The sequence below is a fragment of the Staurois parvus genome, unplaced genomic scaffold (assembly GCF_062004578.1).
Source record: "Staurois parvus isolate SC_StPar_1 unplaced genomic scaffold, SC_StPar_1.0 ptg000262l, whole genome shotgun sequence".
Taxonomy (NCBI): Eukaryota; Metazoa; Chordata; class Amphibia; order Anura; family Ranidae; genus Staurois; species Staurois parvus.
The window spans coordinates 3,660,914-3,685,754 of record NW_028318058.1 but is presented as its reverse complement, the minus strand read 5'-3'; positions in this window follow the sequence as shown (position 1 = coordinate 3,685,754).

The window sequence follows — 24,841 nt, the reverse complement described above, 5'->3', positions numbered from 1 at the left end:
TCCAAACTGCAACACTGTTATCAAAATTGATCTCTATGGTTTACACTGGTTTTTGTTATGGGCAGGGCTGCTGTGGTAAATGCATGCAAATTTATGGTGGTGCCGGAGGGGTTTCACCAGTCAAATTTTCTGCAGCTTCCATGATAATGTTAGCCTCGGAAACAGAGAAAGCTTTCAACAATGTCATTTACCAGTGGTTATGGTGTGTAATGCAACGTATGGGGTTCCAGGGTACACGGCACAACTGCACACCTCTTTTGATAATGTACGTGCACACGAGACGCATCAAGGAGGAGCTGTACGCCGTGAGGTCACGCCGCCGGAGCCTCACGAAGGTCTGGCGGCCATCTTAGAGAGTAGCTGGTCAGTTTTGCTATTTTATAAACTGTTTTTTTTTTGCGCTATTTCCACGTGGATGATGTACTACTTTTATACCTGAATAAATCTGATAAGTTACTACACTATGAGCACCTTATTTTTTGGCTCTGAATTGAGCTAAACGATTTCCAGGACTCCAGCAGAGAACAGTTGCAGAGCGGTCTCAGATCCAGAGGAGGGAGTCTCTTCCCATGCTGTCTGTCTGGTCCACTTAAAGGGGGCTCCCTGCAGATCCTTGGTCATTATATGATTCAACACATTGTGCTTTTACTATTCGCATCTGGTGAGTGTGCATTTTTATCAATTCCCTGCACGGATTAAAGTCACATGGAATATTTTGATACCACCTGTGCAACAGGATTTGTATGTGGCACAATTTTCTGACCGGTGTTTGTCACACTCTCACCATCATATGAACACTTTCTTTGTTTTATGACTTTCACAGCCACACTTGTTTATTTACGCTCATTGTAGCGCTTCATTCACTCCTGTGTTATCACTTGTATTTAATATTTTCATATCAGCGTTGCACCAATTTTTGTGTATGCTTAAATATACATGTCTGAATCTCTGTTCCCCCCATTCAGACTACAAAAAAGGAAACAACAAGGTTTTCTCTTGTTCTCACTGTTATTTAATCTATCCATAGAACCACTGTCCCAATCTCTGACCCTGTTTCATGGCCTAAGGGTGGAGCAGAGTGAAATTAAAATGAATTATTTGCTGATGACAACATTTTGATAATTTCTGATTCCCAATGATAATGTGGCACATAGAACAATCTGCAACTTTCTCAGATCTTCAGATAAACTTTGACAAGGGTGAAATGCTATTCTTAGCACAAACACCTCCTGAGGTGGACCTAAATTGAGAAAGACAGAGTGATTTATAAATTCAGTATAATCACATATGTTACCTTGGGATCCTTATGCCTAAAAACATTAATGACCTCTCTGCACCCAATTACCTTCCTCTTCTGAATGAGATAATTCCAGAATTACAACCTTAGAAAGACCCCCTCCCCCTCATTCTGAAGTTAGGTACAAGCCATCTGATTAAGACGATTAGCTTTTGGCTTCACTAGATTATGCTGCCCTATATACTGTAGGCCATTTCACTCTTACTGAGATATAAAGACATTCAAACAGTGTTGCCCTCTCAGTTTTTATGAGAATAGAAAAGAGGCCTAGGATGGCATTGAAAAAGCTACAACTTCCAAAATTTTATTTAGGAACAATTTACCCAATCTCCGTCTCTACAAGCCTGCTTGGCACAACATGCTAGAGACTGGGCCTTCAGTACATCTTTCTACACTACTTTGACCCTGAGATGGTGGAGTTATGGTCCCTATTATGCACCCCTTTTTGAACTCTAAATACCCACATTAAACAAAATATGCTTTTATGAGATACATTGATTGCATGGAGGAAAATGGGGAAAAATATGTATATTACAGTCTTCCCTCATGCCACTAACTTCCTCACCCACCTTACCTCATGGGACACAATCCCCAGCTTTCAATATGTGGCATGAAATTGTTATAATAGATCTTCAAAAAGGATTAAACCCTTGTGGTTCTTTAATGCCGCATCTCATGCTCTGACAACAATATAATATAGCCAAATCACATTTTCTACAACAATATGAGCACAAGTTCTCTTAAATCTATTCTGGGAGCTGCATTTACATCAAATCTACATATGAACCTGAAACAATTATTGGTGAAACCTACCCGAAAAATGTAACTTGTCCTGATTCTATGAAACCTTATGTGAATGTACCTATTCTGATCTTCTGCTAAAGACAGGGTTCCCACACATGTTTCCACAGCCACAACCACCCGCACAATGAAACATAGGAGATGCGGGTGGGTGCCATTAATCCTTTCTGGAATGGAAATCACACCAGCACTGGGAACCGCACTGTACTTGCAGTTCCTGTATGGTTCCAAAAATGGTGAAGGGACCTTTTCCTTGCATTTCAAGAGGCACCTCAGCCCATTCAAACCGCGGCTTGTAGAGCCTCACATATGTAAATCTATGCTTATAGATTTTTTTTTCAGGCAGACCTGCATCCATTATATAAATAGAATAACAAGGTTCATTAGGCATCTATGCCCATCCACTTTACTATTTAATGTTTAATGTATGTTTTCACAAATGTTAGAATCTTTGTTATTCTCACTGTTATGTAAGGCTTCATTGTGCACTTATATATAGCTATTGTGTTGTCATGTATGTATGCAGTCTCACGCCTATGTATATTTACAAAATGGCAGATGCTATGTTGTATGGATACTCAATGAAATAAAGAAATGCATGCTTAAAAAAATATTGAGCATCCATAATAATTTTAATTGTTGGTAAAAAAAAAAAGTCATATAAAAATAACCAGCACATTTCGGGGGCAACACTACTCCTCCTTAATTATGGCTTGACACAGAATAAAACTTAAATGGACTCAGAGACAACAATGACTTCACAGATCTATATCAGAACCAGTATTAAACTCTTCACAGAATAACAGGTTACCAGAGGTTGCTGAGCAATAATGGAGCACAACAGCTGTTAACTTTATGTGGAAAGTTCAAAACTGGTTCTACTAAAGATTTGTGAAATTACTGTTACGTCCATCCACGTTTTATCATGTGTGAAGCCCTGGTGAAGGGGGTGTGGTATTGCCCCTGAAATGTTTTGGCTGTTTTTAATAACTTTTTTTTACCAACAATTAAAATTAAAATGATCTTGGATTTGTTTATGTAGTTTTCATCTGGCATTCCTTTCTGTATTTCTGTGGTTTGGGCCACTGTTAGGTGCTCATTGAAGGATGCCTCACCAGAGCTATTAAGATTGAAGTTTTCCTTAATCTGACTGCACATGCAAGTCTAAAAATTCCTAGTGCCTCTTTGAGAATGTTCTTCTGATATTTCTTGAGAAAACAATTTTGTTTTGGAAATTTAACCTAAATTAATATTCTGGAATGCCAGTAGCTGATGTGGATACACTTTTGAGCAGTACACATTTGACATTTATAGAAGTAGCACTTCTTTTCTATTGCATTCAGACTTGCTCACTGGGAGTTTTTCCAAAAATTGGGAAAACCTTTCTGTACAATATGAACAGAGGCATTCACTCCTAGGACAACAGCAATGGCCTGATCATCACAAGAAATGCTTGATATTGGGAGTACTGTTAGCATTTATTGGACCATTTGTAGCTGGTAGGATATCCATGAACTGGTTACCTCATTTGACACAAGCCTCCAAGAACATATACTGTTTTGTGCTTCTGTAACAGAAAGAGTCTATAATGCACAATTACGGAACACGTTTTTTTTATATTTGCAAAAAGGACAATACACAACACAGCGAAAGTAAAAAAGTAGAGACTCTGGACTATGCTCCTCGTCTATTATTTACTGCATAGTAAGCCACTGAACTTACTTACTTTAGGAGATATTCACAATGTAAGCAGCCGGTGATGTCACTGGTGTAAGTGCACTATACTCTGCATTGACTTAACACTGTGTGTCGTCAATTCAGAGTGCTGTGCTGCAGATAACTCCTATGCACATGCATGGGAGGGATGTCATTACGGCCCAGACATTCCAAGAACCAGAAAGCGTGAACCCCGGAGGAAGACCAGGTGAAGATGAAAGTGCCTACAGTGGTGAGAGCACTCTACTGGAGGGCCCCATTTTACAGGTAAGTATGTCATAATGTGCTAGTATGCAGTACATTCTAGCACATTATAACATTAATGGCCCTTTAAGGGGATTATGATGCCAGGAGGCAGGGCAGGGTTTATAATCACGTGACCGCTGTGATTGGCTGTCACAGAGGTCACATGATCTCAAAGCTTCCGATCGTAGTAGCAATTGGGAGCTTTCCGGTAGGCACTGGTAACTGTGCAGGGAACACTCACCACACCTGCACAGTTTGCTTACATTTTGGTTTGCAAATATATGGCCTCAAGGCTCGGCCGCATATTGCATACCCTCAGTGTCAAGGAGTTAACCTGCAGGGGTACCATGATATGAGGTTTTCACTGAAGCTTCCTTCTGCTCTAAGATGCAGTTGTTCATGCTTTTGCTAAATTTACTTTAAAGCTTAGCTCCAGTTTTAATATCACTTTAAAAAGTTTGTTGGGCCAGGTTGACCCAAACAAACTATTTAAAGTAATATTAAAGCTGGGGTTAGGCTTAATGTTGCATAGATAGTTAAAAGCATTAGCATTTTACCTGCGTGGGTTCTCTAGTTATTTACATTGTGCAGGACTTTTGTTAGACAGGCAATTGTTTAACTGTAAGATCCAACACACACTCCAGTTTCATTTGTTACACACCATTTATGTTTAATGGCACTGAAAATATTCCATAATACAGTCAACACATACTTTGTCAAGTAAAAGAGGACTATAAAGGATCTGCTTTCCTCATTTGCCACCCAATCTTATTCCTTTACAGATCCTTTTTAGTGACTTCAAAGGATACTTTTTTTAATTTTAATCTGATGCTACAAGGGCTTCAGTTCAAAGAGAACACTCCTTAAAACCACTTCTGGAACTTCAACCTAAACTTATTTCCTTACGACAAAGTAGCAATTGCATCTCTGTTGCACAGTGATTGGGTTTTAGACGATCAGCTCAAGCTATTAATTAATCTCACAAAAGGGATTCATTTTGAGGCATTCAGTTTGACAAGAGACCAAGAAACAGAGAGTCTTTTGAAAGAAGATTCAGTTAACCAGAGGAAGAGGTAAGAGAGAAAAGAGCCACACAACATTTAAGGTGGGATAGGGCACAGTTAATAAAGCTTGCCCTTCCTCCGACTGAATGGTTTCCTAAGAAGCGCACAAGCTCAGGCACAAGTAAACCTAGCACAAATATTGCAACACACATACTTCTAGCCAGCTTTCAATTTTATTCTACTAATAAACACACTTGCTTTGTACTCCAATGAACTTCACATAGAAATTGTTCATCTTATAAATAAAAAAAAAGCCTGTAAAAGAATGGGGTATGAAATGACGCAAAAAAAGCAGAATAGTAGAATTGCAGACAAGAGATTAAAGCTTTTTATTGAGTATCTCTTTCGTATTTAAATTGTGCTAAGGGCTCTGTGAAAGTTAGATGCAAGCTCGTTCAGGAGAGCTTCTAAAGTGTGTACACGGATTTCATGGGAATAAAACAGAAGCCACAGACTGGATAATGAAAGAGAGATAAGATGTCTCGTATAAAATAACTCAAGAGTGGTTCAATTTCCTCAGCAAACCATCAAGGCAAGCTTTGAAGATATAAGGAAATACTGTAAAAAAAACTAAAATAAGAATAAAACGACATATAAAAACTGTGGATGCAGATCCTGTGCCAATAATTGTACACAACACGATTGAGCAGAGTTCTGTTTGCCATGTGACTGTTTCTCTCTAATAAAGTAGTGTTTACAAAATGGTATTTGCCTTTCTATTCCTAGACATTTGCTATTAAATACTGTACATTTTCAGTGTTTCCAATGACAGGTAACAATTTGTTGCAAAAAAGTACAATAGAGTAAGCTGTAGTATTAGTGAAACAAGCCTAATTTATCTCTTTTACTTTCACCCCTACTGTTCTAGGAAATAATTGTTCTTGTTTCTTCTGTAGAGATATTAATAATAGTAATATGCAGATGATCATCATGAAATGTTTGTTGGAAATCATATAAACCCATTTTCGGTACACAGACGTTCACATTTTTTCTTACAACTCAAAACTGTTAACTATGTATAATTAAAGATATTCTTTGACAAATTATCACAACAAACAGTAATATAGGACGTGTTAGGACAATAATGGAAAACAAAAAGCCTAATATATAAACCATGACAAAAAAACGGTGCTTTAGTGTACACTGACCAATCAAATTTAAGCTGTAATTTCTTCAATACCAATTTGTAAAAGAAAGAAAACACTGTTCTGATTTTCATACTTTCCCTAAGAATCTTAACGTGTAACAGTTGCTAAATCAAACAGTAAGCCATGAAACAAATGATCCCAACCGGCATGATATTATTAAACTTTTTGTTTGTGCATTATAACCTTTAAACCTTTAAAGGCATGAATGAAGGCAAAAAAAAACCTTCTGCAGCAGTCCCCCCAATATGTACCAGAGCCCCCTCTTGTTCCAGCAATGTGCACAAGAAGTAGCTCTTCAGGAACTCTTCCTCCTCATTGGCTGAGACAGCAACAGGAGTTATTGGCTCCCGGTACTGTCAATCACAGCCAGTAAGCCAATGAGGAGAGATCTGGGGGTGGGTCCGAGCTGGGCTAGTGTGTGAATGGACATAGAGCAGTGGCTCAGGAGTGAGCCTGCTAGGGTGTCTCCATAGCAAGCTGCTTGTTATGGGGGCACTCAGCTGGAGGGAGGGGCCAGGAGCACCGGGGGGCCAAGAGGAGGAGGATCATGGCTGTTCAGTGCAAAATCACTGCACAGAGAAGGTAAGTATAACATGTATGTTATTTTTGTTTTTTAAAACTCCGCCTTTAATATAATTTTAAATCCTAGACTGTATAAATATTATTATAGTTATAAACTCTAAATTACCAGGAAAGAGTGTGTTGTCAGGGCTAATAATGTATGTATTTTAAGAAGTTGCCTAACATGTAGTACAGACTCCTCCAACTGGCACTAAATGATAACATGCATCTAGGTGTCACTTTATTTTTCTCCATGTTAGACAGCAGCTAATGTGCATAATGGCTACAACCTTTTTTATCTGTTTCTAAAGGGATGTAGGAGTAATTCTGCAATTATATGATGAATTGCAAAGCCTATTGTTCTATAATAGATGACCAAACCTTATATTTGCATTTTGCTGGAGCAATGAAGCTGGGAGTGGGATTAGTCTTTCCCTGGATTTTACAGTTCTTCTGGACCACCACCCCCCAAGTGAGTTTTCCCATACAGTTTTATTAGCAGTCCACTACAAGATACAGGACATTTGAATGCCAGTGAAAGAGTCTGTGGGCCCCTTGATACATTAATAAAAACCCATATGAACATCAGCACTAAAGGACAATTGCAAGGTTGGTAAGAAAATAAACATACACAGTGTTTCTAAGCCCCCAGAACTGATCAATCACAGAACTGCTGTTTGCTCAGTTCTTGGTCTGCTCAGAGTGGAGAGCATTGACTGCCAGTCACTGCTCTCCACCCTGCTCCTTTAGTGTTCACTGGAGAGCCATGAGAACCACTGGAGTTGCCATCCACTGAGAGATGGAGCTTTCTGTCAATCAGGGCCTGAATCAGCGCCTCCAAGTCAGCTGATAGAAGGCAATGGCCCACTATTAACCGATTCCGGGTCACAAAAAAGCAAAAGTAAGTGCCCTTCTATAACCCACAAGAGATGAATGGCCACAAAACTACTCTTTTAAGTAGATATTTCAAGCTTGAAAGGTTCAATGTAAAAGGAACCCGTCACCAAAAATGTATTGTTTGGTGATCTTAGATCACATGAGAACTGCTGTGTCATAGATCAGACTGAGGCATTGTAGAGATCACGGCAATAGAAAATAAACAGTTTTAATTGAATGTAAAACTCCAAATTTGTTGAGGAAAAATTAATTCTTCCAGGCATTTCATGGATTTTAGCAAACTTAATGGCTTTTTGCCAATCCTTGCCTGCTTCTAATGTATATATTGAGACAGGCCATTTAACTGTAAGAAAGGAAGTACTGAATAGCAGGATTTGTGCACTATAATCACATGATTTTTCCTGGTCTCATAAAAAGAAAAAAACTGTACAGCTGACATGCCTCTGGACCATTAGCACTATTAGTTTGGCCAGCATATCACAAAAAGATAAACAGCTCTCTTCAGACTTTCAGTAGACTGGGGAAAACACTGGGGCAGTCATATCAGAATTCTGGGAAGTCCTGTACATAGAGACCTGTTATGACTGAAGGACTTCACTCAGACGCTCCAGCTTTAGTAAATAAACCCCTGTAATGGGTTGGGATGAAGAGTGAAAGCCAGCAGAGATAACCAAAAAGGTGCTAGACACCATTGTGCGCTTTGATTTGGATTTGGGTAGTTAGCCTGCCAATAGGTTGCCACCACTGGGTGTGGTGTGCATGGGTTCCCCTTCTTCTAAAATGTACAATAAATCTTATGCCCCACTGTTTCAAGCAGCTCCGTGTTGCAGTGAGATCCTGGAGGCAGATACCTAGAGCTACCGGTGTGAAGAGAGGCCTAGAAAACTAATTATTTTACTGACAACACTGAAATTTTGAAGAAGTGAGACTGCATTAAGTAATTTGGTTTCTGACCTCCCTTAATTGCCTGATTTTTCCCCCAAGGTGTCTGGAGTAGAGACTTCCCAAGGGGACCCTGGAGCATTGGGCAATACTTTGCCACCATGTCAAGAAGGGACAGGGTGTTATCTGAACGGCCTTGTGTTAACAAATTTTGAACTGTTTATCAGATGTCACCAGAGTTGAGAAACTGGACCAGGATCCCTTAGTTCTATTATTATACGTGACACATTAACTAAATAAATAAATAGTGTAGCACGCTCAAAACTCACCTTTGTATATAAAACTTTAAGTATGAGTCATATTAGATAGATAGATAGATAGATAGATAGAGATATGATATAGATATAAAGACGTCAAGTATATGATATTTCAAAGCCACATTTTACCACCTCTATTATCTACGTTAATATTACTGTTTTGTGTGATCACACTATAGATGCAAAAATGCGAATCACAATAAATCACAATAAGCTCAAAGTTCAAAGATTAAATAATACACACTTCAGTTCATCCATGCTTTTGTTGCTTTAATTCTTGAGATTGTTCCAGTGTATGTTGCAACTCCATCAGCCCATTAATATAAACTATGTGTGATGGGTGACATTCCCTCCCCCCAAAAACTACACTACCTTTTTGTTTGGACCTTACCAATATATGCTAGTCAGATATAAAACGCTAATGTCCCCAGTGATGAAAACTGATTGAAAACTGGACATATATGAAATACACTTTTTCCATTCTCTCCTCACTTATTAAGTAAAAAGGAAAAGTATAAAACTGCAAACAAACTAAAAAATCTTAGAAGCTTTATTAAAAAACATAAAACCACATTTACAGGTTTGGGACATAGACATAATGCACAATATTCTCACTTATTGCACAACATAGGTCCCGGCCATATCTATCCCTACTTCTTGTCAGCCCATTCTTACTGTGATGTCACTTCCGAGTGAGTCAGTCTCCCCCTTACATGTTGTGTCATCCAGACTTTGTCAGAGTCACTATTCTCAATTTTCATACAGGATAAATGAGTAATATCTAGCTATTTTTCAGCATTCTAGGATATAATTGGTATATAGTCCTTAGGATCATGGGCTCAACAACATTTTCATAAGGGAGATAGAATGATGAAAGTAAATATCGCTCTCTCTCCTAAGGGTTTACATGGACTGTGAGGTAAATGAACATTAATTGTAAATTTTCGGTGTAACTATTATTATTTAGGGTTTAAATATCCTCATTGGGGGGGATTTACTAAAACTGGAGAACTCAGAATCTAGTGCAGCTGTGCATGGTAGCCAATCATCTTCCAACTGCAGCTTATTCAATTAAGCTTTGAGAAGCTGATTGGTTTCTATACAGAGCTTCACCAAATTTTGCACCATGTGGTTTTAGTAAATAACTCCCATTATGTCTAATTTTCTATTTTCTTCATATTATCCTTTCAGTCACAACTGTCACATTTTAATAGACAGGAGGAGGCTTGGTAACCACTACAGACATTACAGAGGGTACAGTCAGACATGACATGCAGAAACCTATGATTGCAAACTAAATTAAGAAATATATGTATATAAATATATACTGTGAAATATTGCTAGGTGATCACCAGTTCTAGGCATTTGTTGCCCTTTAGCTCACCCGGGGACACTTTGAAGTGACTATAGCTTTGTATACTCTTTTTAAGCTCACAGGCATGAAACAGATAGTATAACACTGTAAAAAAGACATGAGTGTTTAACATAACCTTATTTTTTTAGAAATAGCTTCACTTGTGTTCCTGAAGAAGCAGCATATAATATACATGAAATGTAGCAAAGATTTCCATTCCATGGCCTCATTAACATTAAAATGTGTTACAGTTCAGGGATTGGACGGGGATATCCATATAACTGAGATACAGATTGATAGCAAGAGAGTTTAACTATGATATTAATACTTTTTTAATCATGATTTGTGTATATTCTTCTGGAGAACGTAAAACGTCCTTCACTTTCAAAAGAAAATTCTAGTCCTGGAAATAAGACCAACTCTAATTTGGTGTACATAGACAAGCAGAGTGCCTGTCTCTGTATGCAGTGTAGCAGGGCAGCATATTTGCCAACACTACCTCTTCCCTCCAAACCTGTCACTAGTTGTTAAGGACACTGCATCAGCTTCACAGCTGTTATTTGGCATAAAGCGCACATTGTTATCACTGACAGCTCTGTGCTGTAACTCCAGTCATGGCTGAAGCTCAAAAGATGGTTCCCATGGGGAAGATATATCCAGCCTTATGTTTTGTGTGTTTCTAATACAGAGTGATATACCTATAGATTACCCAATCCAGAGTACATTACTCAGTGTTGGTCATCAGGTAATTCACATATAAGAAGTACTGTACACAAGAAGTGTAGGACAGAACAATGCCCTGTATCTCTGTGCTACTTGTACACAAGAGTAAGCTCACATTCCACTCCCACTGCACGTGTGTAGCCTCACTTCAGTGCTGGCTCCTCTCTGCTCCATATCGTCTCCCCTTCATTCTCCTCCAGCTCTTTGTCTCTTCTCCATTCTCTCTCCAGTTGTGTCACACTCTGGTGGAGAATCAGTCCTAGCTCTAACAATAACCCTCTGCTTTCTCTGGCAGCCACAGCAGTTATATATGCGAAGCAGCAGCTCTGTGAGGAACCACAAGCCCCCTCATTGAATTTTCCCTTTTTTGACACAGACATAGAGAATGTCATGTACACAGGAGCCTCACATTAATGGGTTTCCTTCCCCCTGCTGTGGTGAATGACAGTCCTCATCTCTAGCGGTGCCTGCTGGCAAAGACAAGAATTGTGACTCGCATATCCATTGATCATCATTGTCAGACAACCATGTAGAGAGGTGGGGGGCATCTTGTCTGACCACACTGCTCAGCAAAGATAGAATGGATTACAATGGGACCAAATATGGTGTGCACTGGATCCCTTGAGGGAGGGGGTATAAAAAGTATTTTTTATTAGTATTGAAACTTCTTAAATATACAAAAGTAAATCAACAATTCATTATTAAGTTGAAATTAAGTTGAAATGTGTTTCTATTTCATAAATCAGTTTCATCATCTGCAAAATAAAGGAGCATTGCCTCTGCCAACAGTACAAGGTCAGCTTGTGATATTAGTGGTATCTACTCTCTTACACAAAGATTGACTTCACTTGTTTTTACTTTTATCTGTTTGATACCAATAGCTGATATTTGACATATATGTGATTAATAGCAATCTATTGTCATCACGTTGTCCTATCTATCTATCTTATCCATCCTGAAGTTCAAATTGCATCAGCAGTGTAATCTGAACTAATTGAGAATATGATAATGTGTTTAGATTTGCACACAATGCAATTAGGAGTTTTAGTTTTATTATCGTAAATGTACAATTTAGGTTCAAAATTAGTAAATGTTCATGAAAGCAGTTTATAAACACAGTAAAAAAATCCAGAGCCAAGATTCTGTAATCTGTACAGGTATAGAAAATGTTTATGGTCACCAACTAATTTGTGGGAAAATGAGTTTTGCTGAGTTTAGGTAGAGGAAGGCTCAAACCTCTTTTTTGTAGATGAATACAACGTAGACTGAAAAGAAACCTACTCCTTTTTCCAATTGTAAAATTAGAAGAATGGATTCTATGGCCAGAAGCTGAGAGACTGTAGAAAGGATTGCTCTCTTTTTGTGTGGTTTCCTGATTAACATCTGCTTGATTGAACCATTATGAACTGGGAACTGACTCAATTTTTAGTGAGCAGTCTCACTGTTTGGTTTTTAAAAAGGTGGTGACAATAAAGTTAATCTGCCTTCTCAAATCCTGAACTCAAGGGAGTAATGCAATTCTGTTTCTATAATTTTCTCTAGGATAGATATGGCAAGAAGAAGTACTGTATTATGCGGAGTAAAGAAACAGGTAAATACTATAAATAAGCACAATGCAATTAATAAACCAAAGAATACTGTAGGAAATCATCAATATTCCCATCATGTGTGCATTTTTTCTATTAATAATTCAAGCTAGCCTGATATATAATATAAAATAATAGGTATTTTGATGGGAAAAATGTTTTTTATATCTTATCCAGAAATTTCCATTAAAGTATTTGCCTATACATTTTTTGCTGAATTTAAAGTTCATTAGCGTGTGCACAAAGCTGATTAGCAAATTGTGAGTTGGTGTGTTCACTAGACATGAACATACCTGAAAAGTATTTATTAAGGCCCATTCACACTTGCCATTGTGGTGATATCAACACTCTGAAGCTGATTTACTAAAACTGGAGAGTGTAAAATTTGGTGCAGCTGTGCATAGAAACCAATCAGCTTCCAGATTTTATTGTCAAACCTTAATTGAACAGGCTGACGTTAGAAGATGATTGGCTACCATGCACAGTTGCACCAGATTTTATACTCTCCTGTTTTAGTAAATCAACCCCTGTATACTTTGCAAGTGCAGTTGCACTCATTTTCTTTAGAAAATGTAAATGTGGTGAAGCTTCACTTTGTAAAGAATACCCAATCAGGTGCAGTAATCAGTAAAAAAAAAAAAAATTTTGCTTGCACATAATTGGATGATGTAAATTAGCAGAGAGTTATTACATTTACTAAGCTCTGGGGAAAATAAGTGCAATTGCACTTGCAAAGTGCATGTATTTGCCTTTAGTCAATACAGTCAATTGCATTGCACTTTAATAGGCATTGTTTTAAGGCTGCCCAGTCATTTGAATTGAATTAATTTGAACAACTCACATTAGTGCATTGGCATGTGCTGTGCTACAATGCAATGCCTGGTACACACTGCAAGTTTTTCTCTATTTTATTATTATTATTTTATTAACAACTGACAGATTGCCATGCCAACACAAGTTATGTTGGTGTTGCAATCTCCCCTCCTTACAGGGGGACTCCTCTCCTCCCACCAGCACACACTGATCAGCACTCGCAGCCATTGGCTGCAGGCGCTAATCGGATGCCGGTTTTCCAGTCTGTCCCATCGACAAAAGCCGGTCATTATGCCAGCTTCTGTTGGTCAGTTCCTGCTGAACTGATCAATTTTCGGACAGTGTGTACCCAGCTTCAGAGTAAATGGCAAGTAATCCTTATTGTACTGAGTTGCTGATATTAGCAGTATTTTTTTTAGCTCTTTTGCTTTTATTTATACATGAAAAATAATTTATTTGGTAATGTAAGAAAACACTTGTTAAATTGCAGGTAAATATCAACACACTAGGAGGTACAAGCTGAATTTATACTAGTAAAGCAGAAAACAATGGAAAGTATTCTGGCCATCAGAAACTTCTTCAGTTTAGGGTGGGTTTGGTGAACGTTACTAAATTTCAGGTGCTAAATCTGAACCCTGTTGAAATCAATAGGAGCAGAATGTTAAAAAACTGTAATGGCAATTTCCTAGGCTAATAGACAAGGGATTGTCAGACAAATGGAGTGGAGAGAGCTGGGCACTGTCCTAGTGAACATGTACCAAAGCAAAAAAAAAATCAGTTTGGTGGAGAGTAGCATTATTAAAGTAGAACTTTAATAATGCTACTATTAGCATTTTCTGACTAAAGTAGAACTTTAGTCAGAAAATTAAAGGACAAGTTCACATAAAAAAAAAGTAATAATAAATGCACACTTTTTTTGCAGGTAAAAATATCTGCATTCACTTTTTTTTTTTTAGGAGCCTGTAAAGCATTGCACCTGCGATCAGCAGATCACAGGTGCAATGTCAGTCTCCTACAGGCTGTCAATGTATCTGTCTGCCCATATCTCCAATACGGGCAGGCACTTACTTCAGTCCAGGAAGTTCAATGGACTATGTGAGTGCTCACCAGCACCATCACAGTTCATTTAGAATTACAAGCCATAAGCCGCAAAGGTTGACGTTACTTGTAGGCATTTATTCACATGATGTTAAATGAATGACGTGGCTGTGTGCGCAGCCATCCAACAGCAGGAGAACTGCAGGAACTGTAACATGTTACATGTTCTACCCTAAAAATGGGTGGAACATGTAACATGTTCCCAAAGGTGAACCTATTCTCTAAGTTCTGATAGCTTATTTCAGGCTGGCCCCTTTTGCAGGTATATCTATGTAAAACATTGAAATTAGGTGTCTATGCCATTTAAAATCCAATAAGGTCTTGTCTCAACCTGCTCTGCACAGCCTCAGTTGTTTGGTAATACTGGACTTGTGAATACCGTGAATTACAACATTCTTTACTGTGAATTACAAAACTCAGAGATCACATTGATTAAAATGGAACTAGTGGACCTTGAAGATAGGTTCAGACAATATAATCTAAAGCTTCCCGGTATTCCCAAAATAGTTAAATCTTCCCAACTGCCTCATTTTGTATGCAATCTCTTTGTGGTAGTGATATCTTCCCTCTCCTTGGCTGATCTTACTATTGACTGAAAACACAGGGCATATAAGCCTTTCTGGCTGAGGAAGTGCCCAGAGATGTCATTCTATGAGTACACTTTTTTAAAGTGAAGGAATAACTACTGGCAGCTTTTTGTTTCCCTGACCAACTACCGGAACAAGCAGCCAAGATCCAGCTATTCGCAGATCTGGCCCAACAACACAAGAATCTTATCTCCATTATGAAAGCTTTGAGAACCACAATATCCCATACGAATGGAAATACCCAGTGAAGCTGGAGATCACTCATCTAGGCTCCATCACCTTTTTGGTTTTGCTTGAGGAAGGTCTTCGTCTTCTACAGCAATGGGACATCATTCCAGAACCACCTCCAAATGAATAACATCCTCACATACCTACCAAAACAGCTCAGGACTGGCATACAGTTCCACAGAGACACCTCACTTGATGCTTACTGGCTGGCTCATTACTTCCTCTTTCACCTTAATGCATTATTTGTTCTATGACCCCAACTACTCTGCTCGAGACCTTCTCCCTCATATGAAGGCCTCTTCTTTTTAGTTTCTGCTATCCTTGTTTCAACTAATTGCTCAAAGATGGAATCCATCCCGTTCCTGAAGTTTTTCTTAGGCCCAGTCAAGCCTCAGTTTATTGTTTTTCTATGTTTATTCCATCTTTTTGGCAACATACCTGAACATCTCTCATCAACCAATTTATCTATGGCTTTGTAATAATACTGTTATTCAAACTCCCTCTAACAAAAATAAGTCTGTTTTCTCAGCATCTCCATCAGTATTTTGAAACTATTATCCCCCCCCAAGCCGAGCAAAGTATCTTCCCACTATGGAATGTGCATACAGCCTACATACATGGAATGATACAGCAAATGAGTACAAGACTCAAATGTCAATTGAATGGTAAGCTCACAGATATGTTGGCATCTATACATAACTTGGAATCCAAAAACAAAATGACCCCGTCTGAGTATATTTTCTCCTCTCTTACCAAGTCACATTACGAGCTTCGTACACTGTTGTGCTCAAAATACGACAATTAGCTAAGGTGACATTAACTTATTTATTATGCAAATAATAATAAAGCTGGTAAGTTTTTGCCCAGCAGGCTAAAAACTCATACCACAAAACTGAGACTACCATTCATGTATCTCCTGTTCACAAAACAGGAGCTACACGATCTTCAACATATAGCAGACACCTTTGCGGATTACTATGGCACCTTATGCAATTTGAAAGATGACTCCACTACCCAACAACCTTCTTCAGAAGACATTCAAAAATTCTTGCAAAAACTCAATCTCCCATCTCTATCCCCTAAACAGCATAGTAAATTCTGTTTATGAAATTATTTCCACTTTCAATGCCTTAAATAATGGCAAATCCCAAGCCCTGACAGGTTTATGAATTAATATTATAAATGTTTCACAGATATTCTAGCTTCATATATGACGCACCTTTTTACAGCAGCATTGGTTGATTTGGTCTTTCATTGGTCCTTCCCCATGGAAATGCTGGTAGCAAACATAGTCACTCTCCCTAAACCTGGTAAAGATCCTGTAACACCAGTCAACTTCAGACCCATATCACTCCTAAACACCGATGTTAAAGCATATGCCAATTTACCAGCAAAATTCCTCATCGATATTTTTCCCACCTTAATCAAGCCCGACCAGGTTATACTAAAGGAAGGCAAGCCTCTGATGCTACTAGACACTTCCTAAATTTATTACAAGAAGCTGAGATTAGTTGCACGCCTTCTTTGCTCTCATCTATAGATGCAGAGAAGGCGTTCGACCAAGTATATTGGCCTTAAATGAAAAAGGTACTTGAAAAATTTGACTTTTCCAGAAACGTCCTATCTGCTATCATGGCCCTATATTTCACACTTTCAGCTAAGGTATATTCCTCCAGCCTTTTATCCAATTCCTTTACCAGCCCCAATGGACCCAACAGGGTTGTCCTCTTTCCCCCTCTATTTTTAACGTAACAAGTGAATCTTTGGCTGAAGATCACACCCTTCCATCTCAGGTTTTCGATCAAATATCAGTTTATTTGCTGACAATGTTATGCTGCTATTGACTGATCCTGTTGAATCCCTCACGAGTGCACACAAAGTGTTACAAGCATTTAGCGCAGTATTGTACTCCAAAGTTAATTTTTCCAAATCTTTAATTTTAGATCTGGGTACTCCTAGATCAGTGTAGTAGTACCTCTATGAAAAGTTACCCTACTCCTGGGAGGACAAAGGCATCCCCTATTTGGGTATCATCTTAACACCCTCATCCTCCAAATTAGCTGAGGCTAACTACAAACCTCTCATTGCCAAACTATCCAAGGAATTACAACAATTCTCTAACTGCAAGCTTTCCTGGTCAGGTAGATTGGCTACCTTCAAGATGATGATACTTTCCCAAATTCTGCACATATTTAGGACTCTCCCTATCCTGTTAAAATATGAATACTTTCGATCTCTGAGAGCCCTTCACAAAAACTTCATCTGGTGAAGTAAAAGAGCAAGGTGCATCTATTCACACCCAATTAACTATAAAAAGGCTGGAGGAATTGGCTTTGTAGACATTAAAGACTATTATCATGCATCCATAATAACACAACTATGACACTGGTTTATACCTTCCTCAGATACTGTGTGGGCAGGTATTGAAGCCACCTTCACACATACATCAGACTTAAAAGCAATCTTATTAGCTGAGCATTGGCTGCTCTTGCATCTCACACGATACTCTCCCACAATCATGGCAGCCTTACAAGTATGGCGACTATTTACCCAAGGGGTAGTGTATAAAAACACAATAGTGATGTCCAGGAGCGGACTTACCATTTGGAAACTCGGGCACTGCCCGAGGGCCCAGGGTCAGTAGGGGGCCCCATGAAATGCCGCTGATACCTTTTTTAAGTGTGCTTTGAGTTTGGGCAAGGACACAGGGGCCCCATGATCCCCTATTGCCCAGTTGGCCCCATGAGTTGTCAGTCCGCCCCTGGTGATGTCAAAACCCCACTATCAGTCCTCGACATCCTCATCCCTCATTTGCAGACCAAACCCTGGCATGACACTGGGATAATCATATATTATCCTTCAATATACAGTTATCATAAATGATATCAGTCAAAATAACAAGCAAAAATTCACATGATCAAGTGCTTGACAGATGCATCAAAATTATCTTTTTAACAGAAAATCAATCCAATAACCAAATAGTGAATAAACTGTAAAACTGTGATCCATCCATCCAACCAAGAAGTGAAAACACCATGTCCTCCACCACATACAATTTTCCTCTCACCAAATGATTTGATCTCAAATGAATAGAGATCAATTAATGCTTTTTTGTGCCCCAGCACAGAACATGTTGTACTCCGCCATGCTGTAAGAAAGTGATGAAGGACGATCTAAATCATCCACACAGCTGAAAAGCAGTTCCTCCAAATAGAACCATAAAGGATCCACGATAGTGTTATATGTTAAAACCAATTGTTTTATTAAAAGTAGAGAGGTACTCACAGGAATAAAGAAATCTTAGAGCATAAAACAAACAAGCTGGATGAAAAAGATCGACATGTAGTTCACGTCACTGGTTAGGCCCTTACCAACACTTTTCACCATCCAATGGGCATCCACCAGTCCTTAGGATATTGTGGCTGCATTAATTTTATAAAGATTTTTTTCCTTTATTTCACCTGCAGATGCTGCCAATAACACACTTCTTGTCTTGGGGTAATAATACTCACTTACTCTACTGTATCTATGGAGAAGCAGTGTTGTCACCCTAGAACAGGACTAAACAGACTTCAGTATGTTAAATTAACTTAATATTACAGGGTTCAAATCTTGAGCCTCCTTCCTGAGTCATGGAGACTAGGGACCTTCCCCATAACCCTGGTCTGCAGGCTTTAAAAATAAGGGGCCCCACCAATACCACCCTTTCACATAAAAAGGTATAAGAACAGACCCTATGTACCTACTCTACTCATTCAAGGAATGCACTTTTTGATAAATCCATCATTAAAGACCTTCTCCACAGTTCCTGGGCCAGATTTCTGAAAAGGGTCCCTGTGCGTCCAGAATCTGATGGATAGTTGTTGCCTCTTTTTTATTAAATGTTTTGTAAGTATACAATTATTGCGGACTGGTAGATGTAAAACTTAGGATACAGACCAAATGAGTTTTAGTTTGGCATATTTGTGTTCTTTACTTAATGACATGGTTTCTTTAAAGACATTTGATCAGCAATATTATTTCCTGATGAAGTGAACTGAGATTCATAAATTAATTTAGAGAGATATGATCAGATTCATCTATTCTTCTTTTTTATGTTTTCATTGTCTGCAACCACAGTTATTGTTATTTATGTATTTCTGAATGATGTACTCCTTTAATGTTTTATGCACATACAGTACATTCTATGCATTACATTGAGTGTCTTTAAGAGATTTTTTTGCAATTTTTCAATAATATTTGTGATGATTTCAATAACTCAATTTCCTATATGGCGTACCTCTCAAAGGTTTGTAGGGCACTACTCACTTTTGGCATTTTGAGAATTAGGGGATTGAGTTACGCCATTCTATGCACAGAACCATAGTTTCTAGCTCTAATACTGAACATTACATTGTCACATGAAATTCTACAGTGCTGATGGAGATCTGAAGATAGAGAGCTATAGTAACGGGGAGAGTGAGGATCGCAGGCACGTAACATACAGATGAAACTCGAAAAATTAAATCACGGCTTGAACTATCTTGCTTTGCATGTAATGAGTCTATCTCATATATTAGTTTCACCTTTTAAGTTGCATTACTGAAATAAATTAACTTTTGCACGATATTCTAATTTTTCAGGTTTCACCTGTAGTGTCTTTGTATTACTAACAAGGCTGTGCATCCCTGCAGGCACTGCTCCTGCAGCGCATTACAAAAACTATTCTTAAAAACGTTATTATTATAGCTTCTACAGGTAAAACTGCAGGGTATATCAGTTTCTATCAAGTTTTTTTTTATAACAGAACAGGTCAAGTGGAGAGTTTACATGTTGTCTGCTATTCCTGGGTCCAGTATGGGTAAAAGACAGATTATTTGATGTGGACAGAAAATTATCAAGTTTTCACAAATGGTTGCTCACATTAGCAGTGCAGTGTTCACCAAAAAAATATAGCTATGGTGTCATCTCCTTTGCTTTTCATACTCATTTGTACTTGTGTGTAAGCCTTTAAATTGCTTTCTGAAACATCTGTAAGATACATAAGTCATTGTGCTTTTTCTAACTGCTGGTGGCTTTCTCAGTGATTTGCAGGTATAGTTAGGTCAGGTGTTTTCTGATTTATAGAATGTAATTGCTTCTTGTAAATTGCAGGGACAGACGCAGGCATGAAATAAATGATCCATGACTGAACCATGACCAGATCTCATAAATCTATGGCAGACCAATTTTTCTGTGGCTTGTGGCTTTACTTTAGAGACCAGAGAAGGTTAGTAACCCGAGTAATCTGTGGATCCTCTGGAACAACAAGAACAATCCCTGTTTGTGTGACCCTGTGATTTGGATACAATAGTCTAAAATAAACAATACATTGTTCAGAGAGGCCCAAGTCACTGGAAGGCTGAACAGATGGTACATACAGCATCTGTTCCACCAAGAATCCATTTTTCACCTGCAAATTAATATATTTAGACATTTGTATAGAAATGAAGCTTTCCACAACAAAAGCACTGAAATCATATCTCCTTTCCTCTTTACGTTCTATGAAGAGCATAATCTTGGCAGCCTGCCAGCATTTTGATGTAAACACACAGCAGGTACTTGTAAGTGGCTGGAGATTGACAGAAACCCAGTTATAGAGTCTCTGTTATGATCTTTGAGAATAAATTACTTCACAGTACATGCATTTTCCTGAGGTTAGTGATTGTTTGTTTTTAAACTGTTTCAGTGCCTGTTAAGAAAACCTTAATGTTCATAGTCTGTGCAAAGGTGTCATTTAAATGCAATAACCCTTAACATTTTATTCTATCAAGCACTTATCTGATCAGCAGGGTGAATTCTGATACGCTGTACATAAGAATCAGCACCATTTTTTATTGAAGAAGGCTGTTAGTTGTGGCCCCTTAAGGTGGAACTTTAGTCAGAAAATTAATTCCCATTAGATCACTTTATGCTGGTCGCTTTTGCAGATATAGCTATGTAAAACATTAAAAATAAGTGATTGTACTGTTTAAAATCCAGTAATACACAGTCTCACCCTGCTCTGCACAAGCTCAGTTGCTCTCTATATCTTGGCACTGTGCCAAATTTGTAGCGGCTGATCTGCTGACAGCCTAAAGATTTACTGCTGTTCAGGGGCTATGGGCTTCAGCAAAATGGCAACTGCAAGTTGTTATAAGTAAAGTTCACATTTAACTGTCAGTTTTTAGGCTGTGCATAATCATGAGCATACATCAGTGATTTTAACATGTTTGTAAAAAATAAGAGTTGTCATGGATACAAATGTACTAGGGAATATAGGCAGGGAAGTAAAATGTGATGTCATAGATTACAAAGATCTATAGTTCCTAGAATGGCATAAATAAAGGGCAGTGGCTTCTGCGCTGACCTTCCTATCAGAAAGAGGTCATCTCTCTCTCTTTCCAGGGCACTTACGAGAGTGAAAGTGGAATTGACAGCATTGAGGTTATTCAACACCACTGTACTGCACACAGTGACATTTGTATTTTCTTTAAAGTTTCACTAAGCCCAGGTTCCTGCATTCATTGTATTTGGTCTCCCACAGTACGCAGAACATGGAAATGCAATTATTTTAGTAAATATAAACTGCTAAATACCTTTTCTCATCAGCAGTTAGAGCAGTCTTGTGACTTCAGCAGAGCACTGGTTAAAGCTTGTAGGAGGAGTTTTCTTTCTGCTCTAGGAGGATGCAGGACCCCTGACCGCTGTCTAGACAGTGCTGATTGGCCCTCTGCTGATCACATGCACTCTTCCAAGAAAAAAAACCTCTCTAGCAATACTCACTAAACTGAGCATGTGCAGAATGGCTACGGTTCAGTCTGTCTTATCAGGAGATAAGACGTGGACATTTGAACAAGAGGAGGAGCAGAGAAGTCAGGATCAAATGGCCTTTTTACACAATGCAGAGGATTAACCCCTTAGGTTCCACAGTGAGTATAACAAGCATGCTTTACTGCATATATAGACTGATGTTACTGTTGTGGGTTTAGTAACACTTTAAATAAACTAGTGTGCACTTAAATCTCAAGTAGTTCCAGGGTGTGCTTTGAGGGACAGTAATCGATACCATCAAAGTAGAGTTCAATGATTATGTGGTTCTTGCCTTTGCAATGGTCAGCTGGACATTCCATCCAATGGAAGATGTCATCTCAGTGTCTCCAGGTTACTTCCAAAAATCTGAGCTTTTACTAAAGTTATGGCGCTGTAAATACTTAATCATGTCCCTGTACAGTATTTATGCCTTTAAAGTGCACTTTATAAAGAGTTTTGAACAGATAAAACTTTTTTTGACTTTTTTCTGACCTCCAGAATGGATTAATTGGTTTTCAATGCATTTACAAATTCATTTTTAAACATGTCCCTGTACAGTATTTATGATTTTAAATTGCACTTTATAAAGAATTTTGAACAGATAACATTTTTTTTTTTTTACTTTTTTTTGACCTTCTGAACAGATTAATTGGTTTTCAATACATTCCTATGGGAAACCGTGTTTCGGGTTACGAATTTTTCTCAATACGAAACGTCCCAGAGAACGCATTAAAGTCTTAAATTGAGGTACGCCTGTATATATATACATATATATATATATATATATATATATATATATACAATATACATCTATAGGATATTGTATATTAATTCCTTTAGCTGTTAAGCTAACCTATTAATAATCACTGTTTTACTATTACTGAGAGCATACATATCAGTGCAGATTTTTTACTTCACTCTGACTTTCCAACCTCTATGCTTGTTATGGGTCAATGACATTGAATGTACATTGCTCAAAAAAATTAAAGAAACACTTTGAAAACATGTCAGATCTCAATGGGGTACAATATCATGCTGGATATCTATACTGATATGGACTGGGTAATGTGTTAGGAATGTAAGTATTCCCCATTGTTTGATGGAAATGAAAATGATCAACCTACAGAGGACTGAATTCAAAGACACCCCAAAAATCAAAGTGAAAAATTATTGCATCAGGCTAGTCATTGTAGCAACTCAAAATGGTACTCAGTAGTTTGTTTAGCCCCCATGTGCTTGTATGCATGCCTGACAATGTCGGGCATGCTTCTAATGAGATGACAGATGGTGTCCTGGGGTATTTCCTCCCAGACCTGGACCAGGGCATCACTGAGCTCCTGCACAGTCTGAAGTGCAACCTGAATGGACAGAAACATGATATCCTAGAGGTGTTCTATTGGATTTAGGTCAGGCGAGGGTGGGGGCCATTCAATGGTATCAATTCCTTCATCCTCCAGGAACTGCCTGCATATTCTCGCCACATGAGGCTGCACATTGTCGTGCACCAGGAGGAACCCAGAATCCACTGCACCAGCATAGGGTCTGACAATGGGTCCAAGGATTTCATTCCGGCAGTCAGGGTACCATTGTCGAGCCTGTAGAGGTTTGTCCGTCCCTTCATGGATATGCCTCCCCAGACCAATACTGACCCACCACCAAAACGGTCATGCTGAACATAGTTACAAGCAGCATATCGTTCTCCATGGCTTCTCCAGACCCTTTCACTTCTGTCACATGTGCTCAGGGTGAACCTGATCTCATGTGTGAAAATCACAGGGCGCCAGTGGCAAACCTGTCAATTCTGGTGTTCAATGGCAAATGCCAATTGAGCGCTATGGTGCTGGGCAGTGAGCACAGGGCCCACAGGATAATTTCAGGCCCTTGGGCTACCCTCATGAAGTCTGTTTCTGATTGTTTGGTCAGAGACACTCTCACTAGTGGCCTGGTAGAGGTCATTTTGTAGAGCTCTGGCAGTGCTAATCCTGTTCCTCCTTGCACAAAGGAGCAGATACTGGTCCTGCTGATGGGTTAAGGACCTTCTACAGCCCTGTCCAGCTCTACTAGAGTAACTACCTGTCTCCTGGAATCTTCTCCATGCTCTTGAGACTGTACTGGGAGAAACAGCAAACTTTCTGGCGATGGCACGTATTGATGTGCCATCATGGAGGAGTTGGACTGCCTGTGCAACCTCTGTAGGGTCCAGGTATCGCCTCATGCTACCAGTAGTGACATTGACCCCAGCCAAATGCAAAACTAGTGAAAAACTGTCAGAAAAGATGGGTAGGGAAAAAAATGTCAGTGGCCTCCACCTGTAAAACCATTCCTGTTTTGGGGGGCATCTCATTGTTGCCCATCTAGTGCACCTGTTGTTAATTTTATTAACACCAAAGCAGCTGAAACCGATTAACAATCCCCTCTGCTACTTAACTGACCAGATCAATATCCCAGGAGTTTAATTGACTTGATGCTATACTTTGATTAAAAAGTGTTCCTTTAATTTGAGCAGTGTATATTGTATATGTCAGATACAGCCAGAAAACCAGTATTCTTGGAAGAACGTTAGGAATGGCAGACCACTTTTATAGGTACATAGTAAGCATCTATACAGTTGGAAAAAGACACAGGCCTATCCATGCCAACTTATGTGTATGTGTCAGTTTACGTTTTCTGTTCTAGAGTATAAATATCTCTGTACAGTATATTGTGCTTATCG